The sequence below is a fragment of the Fukomys damarensis genome, unplaced genomic scaffold (genome assembly GCF_012274545.1).
Source record: "Fukomys damarensis isolate Sample0158 unplaced genomic scaffold, DMR_v1.0_HiC HiC_scaffold_3, whole genome shotgun sequence".
Taxonomy (NCBI): domain Eukaryota; kingdom Metazoa; phylum Chordata; class Mammalia; order Rodentia; family Bathyergidae; genus Fukomys; species Fukomys damarensis.
Window position 1 is genome coordinate 32,526,933 of NW_022900915.1, and position 8,547 is coordinate 32,535,479.

General features: G+C 38.4%; 1 long non-coding RNA gene across 1 annotated transcript in view; it reads right to left on the reverse strand.

The window, feature by feature from the left end:
• Positions 1–8,400, reverse strand: part of LOC104860606 — a 67,668-nt gene extending 59,268 nt beyond the window's left edge. The window contains exon 1 of the long non-coding RNA XR_779736.1: positions 8,331–8,400. This is a non-coding gene — a long non-coding RNA (uncharacterized LOC104860606). The remainder of the gene's footprint in view (positions 1–8,330) is intronic.
• Between the last annotated feature and the right edge of the window lie 147 nt (positions 8,401–8,547).

An 8,547-nucleotide genomic window follows, 5' to 3' on the forward strand; every position in this document is an offset into this window, starting at 1 on the left:
TCTTGGTTGTGTTGGTATATACAAATACAGATTCTTTCTACAGCATTTCCCGCCGTGTATACTTTACTTCAGTGAGCGTTTCTCATGAAGAGTATAGTTCTTTCAATCTTCTTATGCGTTCCAAATGAAAGGAAGTTTTCTGAAAGTTAACCTTTCAGGAAGGGGCCAGAGCAAGGGGCAGGCCCAGAAGCAGTTCCGCTTGCCGAGGAGAAGTTGATATTGTCCTCAGCACTCAGTGACATCCTGGTTTTCGGATGATAAATAAACAGATGAGTCAATTTCTCCTTTTTCTAAAGGATTTTACATGCTTAGGATCAGAAACTCATCAAAGAAAACCCTGGCTTCATAAGTATGAGCACATGAGATGCCCCAGTGATTCATTTCAAAGGTGCTGGCTATTTTCAAACAACTGCAGAGAGACTCTGCACTCCCTGAACTCGGGAGGTTCACTCCAACTCATGAACAAATTCGGCTTTCCAGATGAGCAAAAGTGAGATCACACAGGCTGGTCCTGGCAGAGGCTCTGAGAATGCAGTAATTCATGCTGTCAGTTCCTATCAGCAGCAATTTGCTTCTGGGCTGGTTCCTGGGAGCCCTCGTGTGAGCATTCTACACAAAAGCCAAAGCGCAGTATTCCCTTGTATTTCAGGGACTTACTGCAGTTCCAACATATGATCAAAAGTATCACGTAGTTCACCACCTCGAGTTTTGTATTAAAGAGACAGGAGCTTAAAACTGGATTCTTTTCTTCTTTCCCAAAACAAAAAGTTGCTGGTAATTTGGAACTTATCTTTAGAACAATCTATTGGTGCTTCAGTGAAATCTGCCAGGCTGATGAAGTGCAGATTAGGTTAAAAAACAGTAACAACAATAAACTAAGTGTAATTATATCTTTTGCAATAATAATAATAAATTTACTTGACCACAAAATTGCACTTTCAAGATTCAACTCATATATATGGCCAACTCTAAATAACTAACAGGCAAATATATTGGGAAATGAAAAGCTTCTTGAATTCCTAAGTATTATAATAGGATATTCCACCAACTTTACTGTAATTTCCAAAAAGTTTTATGGCAAAGTGTAGTTGCTGCAACCCTAAGCTTGAAGGCACATTATTAAACAATCTCTTCAAGAAGATATAATTTCATTGCACTCCAAACAATTTAATAGCACTCTTGCCACCAGTTCATCTATTGCTTTTCTATTTCACACTCACTATTGAAAACCCATGCTCTGTAGGGTATATAGCAGTCCTGATTAGAAGAAAAGCCTCAGGAGGAAGCAAGATCCAGCTCTTGTGCCTAAGAAATAGTAACTTAGTTTCACTAGAAAAGTGAAAAGATGTCAAAATCTCAAATGCAGTTATTAAATTCATATCTATCATCTATCTATCTATCAATCTATCCTTTTCCTTCGGTGTTAACTTGTGACATCTAGGGTGTTCCCAGTTGAAAAATTGCTTCCATATTGCATCAAGCTCAAAAATCTTCAAAATCTTGGCAACTTACTTGACTAACCATTCTTACATTTATTAAGAATGCTTTCCATCTGGAATGTAGACGGAAGGAGGGCAGGGACTTCTGTTTGTCCATGGATGTGTTCCCAACACCTAAAAGAGTACCTGGTACATAAGACACCTAATAAAAATGTGTCGAGTGAATGAATGTTATCCTTTTCAGCAGCCTAGTCTTTAATAAGGTTTACCATGTTCTCTGTAATTGTCCCCTGCTTATGAATCTAGGATTTCCTCTCTGTCATCAGTTTACTTCTTTCACTATTTATTTTGACCAGACTATTTGTGGTTCCCCAAATATACCATGTTCTCTCTCCCTGGAGTTATTTGCGTGTGTTCTTCTATGTAGAAGCCTCTCTTTGCTCCCCTCAACTCCTGCCTGCTACATTACCTAGGAAACTACTCCTTGTCTACCAGATCCAAGTTCAGAAATCTCTTATTTTAGAAATTGTGACTTGGCCTCCAAAACAGTACTACAGGGGGCTCGTAGCTCTCCATGATGTCCGCTATGGTAGCACTTACCAATAGCACTCTCATGCTGTGAAGCAGGGACATTACTGGAGGCTGAGTGATATTTGTGAAATTATGCAACAGTGTTGGGGTTTCAAGTCATTCATGAGGGAATTAACTCCATCCTCTTAGTATTGGTATACGAACAACTAAGAAAAAATAACCAAGATATAATCAGGAGAGCCACAACAGAGTTAGAAAACTAGCATATCTCTGAACTCTTGTTACTAAGTGGAAATATCACCCCAGCCTAAACAGCCTAACAAAACAAAGCACAGCGGGGCCAGGGAATTAGCTCAGTGGTTCTGCTGCCTCCCTTGCAAGTACAAGGGTCCTAGTACCAAAAACCAAAGCAAAACAAAGCACAGCATCCATGTGAAATGCTAACGGATTCTTCCACAGATCAATGCATCTTGTCAGTCAACAAGAACACCAGAAACAACATCACCCTCTCAGAGAGGTTATCACATTACTAACCAACCTCACATAAAAAAAAAAAAATCCCATTCAATTTTTACCCCATTAACCTACTTACCACCTTAATTCCCTATCTTTGAAATTGCCTTAAACATCTCTGTGTTCTTCAGTCTATTTTCAGTTTTCCTCCACTAAATGAATTTCTCTAGGAGCAGGAGCCTTGTCTCAATTTCCCCTGAGTCCTTGGCATTCCATGGATGCTCAGTATATTTTTTTTAAGGGATGTGAAACAAACAGCCTCAACACTAAAACAAATCTCTACCTTGGGCACCAGAGCACTAGCAGTAGTACTGATTGCCCAGAACTGCAACACCGTAGCTTAAAAAAAAAAATCACATGCGCTTAGAAACTGAGACTAGAGCAGTGCTTACGAGTGAGAGAGGGGAAGGAATGAAGAAAGGTTGGTCAGTAAGTCCTAAGTTCTACTTAGACATGAGTTCAAATTTCTGATGTGCACAGTGGGGTGACTTGGTAATGATAAGGTACTGCATATCTCAAAAAGCTGGAAGAAAAGATTTTGCATGTTTTCAACACAAAGAAACAGTAAATATTTGAGAAGATAAATGACACAATGTATACATGTATCAAAACATTATATGAAATCAGACATGGGGTTACATGCCCGTAATCCTAGCTCTCTGGGAAGCTGAGGCAGGAGATCACAAGTTTCAGTCCAGCCTGGACAACTTAGTAATTTAACAAGACCCTGTCGCCTAATAAATGCATACATACACACATCCAGAGACGAGGCTGTCATCAGCATAAGGCCCAGTTTTAATCTCCGGTACTACAAAAAAAAGTGTACCCCATTAATATGTACAATTGTTACAAGTCAAAAAAATTACAGGTACAAAGGCTTTTTCATCAACTGAAGAGACCTGATAGTATATTGTGCTGACCAAATTAAATTGTGTCCTCTTTTTTTTTGGTTTATTTTTAGACAGGGTCTCACTATGTAGTTGAGACTGACCTGGAACTCACTATGTAGCCCAGGTTGGTCTCGAACTCACAGTGATCCTCCTGCCTCAGCCTCCTGAGTGCTGGGATTACAGGCATGCGTCACCACACCCGGTTAAGGTGTCCTCTTTTATAATTAGTTCATACTATATTTTCAGAATATTGCTTACTGTTAAGGTACCAAAAGTAAAGGCAAGTAAAATCTGTGTCATGTACATTAAATTCTTATGCTGCTTTTCCTACAATTTGACACATTAAAATACATAAAGCTAAGGTTTTTTTCATATATATTGGAAAATCTAATCAAAACATATTGCTGCCTCTATATTTGGTCAGAGACCATTGCTATCATTTTGACTAGTTAAATCTGAAATGAATAAAAAAGGACTAACTGAGGTGCAGAGCTTTTACATTCCTTAAAAATTGAAAGTAAAATATTTGAATACATACTTTAATAACATGTTAGAATTTCATAGCCCTCCTTTGGGGAACCAACCACAGGGACTGTACATAGTCAGATCCTATCTGTTTTATGGCAACCCTATCATGGAAACCATTTTATTTTGATTAGTAAGAACAGAGAAGATCGGGGCTGGGAATTTAGCTCAGTGGTTCTGCTGCCTGCCTTGCAAGCGCAAGGTCCTGAGTTTGATCCTTGGTACCAAAAAAAAAAAAAATAGCAGAGAAGATCCACAAGATTGCAAAGCATGAGTGAACCAGAACTGAGAGGAAGAGAGAGAATAAACTGTCCTACCTCTAAAATAAGTCAGGACGCACCCCATCAATGTCCCAGTACTACACTATTAACTCCAAATAGACCAGGCAACCAGGAAAACTAAAGTTATAGTTGAACACTGAGCCTCTATAATCCTACTAGTAGTAGGCTTGCCATCTCCTCATAAGCAAGAGGAAGAGCAATTGGTTAGGGTTCAGGGAGGAGGAGGAGACGACTTCAGCACACTGCGGGCCACCCTGTCCTCAACGCATAAGTATCTATGGATTGATCGTCTCACTGGCTGATTGTGCAAACTGAACGACAGCCTTTGTAGCAATGACTTGTCCTGGAGGATTATATTCCCAGAAAAATCAGAATTGAAATTCCCTTGAGGAAACAGGACCAGACACTCAGTTTGGGCAGCCCAAAGAGGCTCCTACATAGCTGAATCTTTCTGTACAGCCTTTGGAACTTTCTTAAGATTCGCATAGAGACTACTATATTTTTATAAAATTTAAAGTAAAAAAGCTGATTTCAAAACCCATGTGTCAATTAGCAGGTATGTGACTAAAAATAATTTAATCTCTCTGTGATTTAGATTCTGAACCTAATAAAATAATGAAAATAATACTCCAATAACTAACACAACTTTTGATGCTCAAAATAATGACTTACATAAAATAGTTTTCATTTACAAAAGCCTCCATACAAAACAAACTACTGGGGCTGGGGATTTAAGCTGTGTGGCATTGTGCCTGCCACGTAAGCTCAGGGTCCTGAGTTCGATCCCCGAGACTGAAAAAAAAATAATAATAATAATGACAAACTACTATCATATACACAAAATAGTCACAAGCACCCTCTAAATGCTCTCACATAACTATCTGTTCTAGACATGCCTTTTTAGAACTTTTGGCATTACCATTTAATGCTCCCTCAATGTACGTACAATATTATCTATTCAAATGATACACTTTTCAGTTCCAATTAAATTCCTCCCAGCTACATTTAGTCTGGTGCCATTTTTTATTTTAACAAACTATTGTGTAATATGTCATAGTATGAAAAACTTTGATATTCATGAGGACTACAGCAAAGAATTCTTAGTCCTTCACATGTGGCATTATATCCCGTTTAACATACTCTTTCTATTCTGGTACAGATCTTTGTCACTCTTTGTGGTCATCTGGAATCTTTTAAATAACTTCTTATTGTCTGTGTCACAGGTAGGCTATGAGATCTGTTAGTAAGAAAACCTGATATGCAACTTGGATTCTTAAGAAGATATAGTACAGAACCAGGGATTTAGCTCAGTGGCACCACACCTGCCTCACAAGGGGAAGGTCCTGAGTTCAATCCCCAGTACCAAAAAACAATGTATTGAGGATCTCAAAGAAAATATAGTACACTCAGAAGCAGAAACCACCTAAAAGTCACCTTCCGGCCAGCACAGTGGCATTTGTGCCCAGAATTTGCAAGCAGCTATGATCAAAATCCTGGCATTCATAGGTTGGATTCAGCAGAGGAAATTATGGTGTCTGTGTCCAAAAGTAGTGGCAGTGGGATTTTCACTGAAGCAAAAATCACAATGACACAAAATCAGTAGTGCTATGTAAGCATTATTCCCAGATGCAAGGCCTCGAGGCCTGATGTCCTGACTCCACAAAGAATCTGTACACTACACAGTATCATCCAAAACATTCTTTCTCTGTTTAAACTAACTAGGGAGGGATCTGCTGTTTGCAGCTCAAAACACTGATTAGTAGATCCAAGAATCATTGTTCACTCTGTTCTTTAATTTATTCTTCAACATTTAAGACATATACAAAGACCATTTCTTTCTTAGCCTGGAATTTTTCCACATACACCCAACATTCAAAGCAGCAGTTGGTCTTCTTTCTGTGGAAAGTTACTCACACTTTAAACAAACTGCTTTATTATTGCAATTGCACATTACCATGTGCACACTGTATGCATTTGGGATCACTACTGGGTAATCTATAATGTTATATTCAATAATCTCAGTGGTCTAGACTACTTGTAAAATGCCTATAATTATGTCTATCAAACTCTTAGAAATTGGCATTCATGATGCTTGATTTTTGTATGATACAGCTTCCTCTACACATTATTCAAATTAACTCTGTTTGATAATGTTATTCTTCAATTAAGTCACTGTATTTAAATATTTGATAGCCAGTCTTCTCTAAACTTTCCCAAAATAAAAATGATTATGAATTGGAGTGTTAATACAATCACAACTGGTAAGTTTTCTTCCTAAGAATAAATATCTGTATGGAGAGCTTAAACAAATCAAGTTTTTGGTGTCCCCTGGAAGGCCTGTCAGACACAGAGGGGTACCCTAGGACAAAGAAGTCAAGACATGACCTGAAACCTCGTGGTAGTGCATGCATATAATCCCAGCACTCCAGGAGGCCAAGGCAAGAGGACCGCAAATTCAAGCCCAACCAGGGCAATTTTAGCAAGAGCCTGTCTCAGAATAAAAATTAAAAACTGGGGTGTAGCTCAGAGTGAAAAGCCCGTGTGCTGACCTCAGTACTGGAAAAGTAAATAAACGACATGACCCCAAGGATACATACTCTTTTGGGGGTGGACAGATGCACTGGTTTCCCAAAGCCAGCTCATTCTAGCCTAGGAGAGATAACTTCTTCAATTTGAGGGAATTTTGGAGCCAGGGATTTAGCTCAGTGGTGCTGCACCTGCCTTGCAAGTACAGGGTCCTGAGTTCAATCCCTGGTACCAAAAGAGAAAAAATTGGGGGAAATTTCTGCAAACCATTTGTTAAATATTAGCACTAGTAAAAATTAAATTATATAAGCTTATAATTGTATTACCTGAAGATCCAAGATAAGTCCTCAAAAATATTAAAATAATGGTAATACATGTGCAAATCTCTTCACTTCTCAATTATTTTACATTTACTGTTATATATTCTTCTGATGTTATTTATATTTAGTGTAATTTATTCACCTGAGGTTATTTATATTTATTGTGACTGAATGAGGAAAAATACTAGGATATGGTGTATTTCTTCCCCCAGCTTCCCAAGTAAATATTCAGTGGCATTGTGGTAGAAGCATCTACACCACAGATATTTATAAAAGCTAACAATCAGGTCTTGATTTATACTTTTGCCAATTGTCTCTACTTAAGACAGTGATGATGTGCAAATATTAATAGCAAAAATGAAAACATGTTAATTACCTAGATTAAACAAAAGTGTATCTGTAGCTTTCTGAAAACTTCAGGACTTGTTCTTCTAATGTCAAACATTATTGTCTGATTCAGCAAAGAAGTCATTCACATCATTGATAAATGGGTAAAATTCGGACAAATGTCTTTATCAATTCACTTTCATTTTATTTGCTAACATAAATAAAAATACACCTGTTATTCGTGTCAGAACTATGCTTTTCATCATTTGCCAGCACAGGTTGCTTAGGAATATATAGGAGCTTGGCAAAAGTCAATAAAAGTAGTCTATGAGAATCAATTTGCTTTAAGAAATGTATAGTAAAGAAAGTTGTAATTTTATCATTTGTGAGTTGTATGATGTATAGACTTTAATCATAAATATATATATACAGATATATGAGAGAGAGAGAGAGAGAGACAGAGAGAGAGAGAGACAGAGAGACAGAGAGAGAGAGACAGAGAGAGAGAGAGATTTGCGGGAATACTAAGGATTCAACCCAGGAACCTTGCATTGAGCTAAATCCCTGGATACTTTTTTTTTTCTTTTGAGACAGGGCAACTTAATAGTTGCCCAGGCAGGGCTTGAACCTGTGCCTCCCAGAGTGCTGGGATTACAGGTATGCATGACCTGTAATATATTTATGTACCTATATGTGTACTGTTTCTTTTACCCGCACACTAGATAGTTATCTATTGAGGGAAAAAGAAATCAAATCCTCTCATCAGCACTGTAAAAAGAAAAAAAGGTAGAAGGGGAGAGGAAAAGATGAATGAGTAGACTTAAACATGAGTAAAAACAGTAAATGCAGTTGATTCTTACATTGCGAAACTGCTCAGTGTTCTTAATCCCTTTCCATGAGGACCTTATCGTTCAGGGGTGGTTCAGTCCTGGGCATCCTCCTCCTTTCTGCACACAAATGCCCTCCCCATGATAGTACCTCAAAGCTCAGCTGTGCTCCGGGTCCCGCCCATCCCATCTCCATTCCATCGGTCTTTTCTTAGCAGCAGCCCAAGGCACTGACTTCTCTTTACTTCAGCTATAGGAAAAAAGAGGAAGGAGTCTGCTGAGTTGTCAGATCCCTCTATTGCATTTTCCCCTTCCATCACCCACTTGTCAGGTCCCTACCAGAGCCCTCACTTCCTCTCAGCTACTAC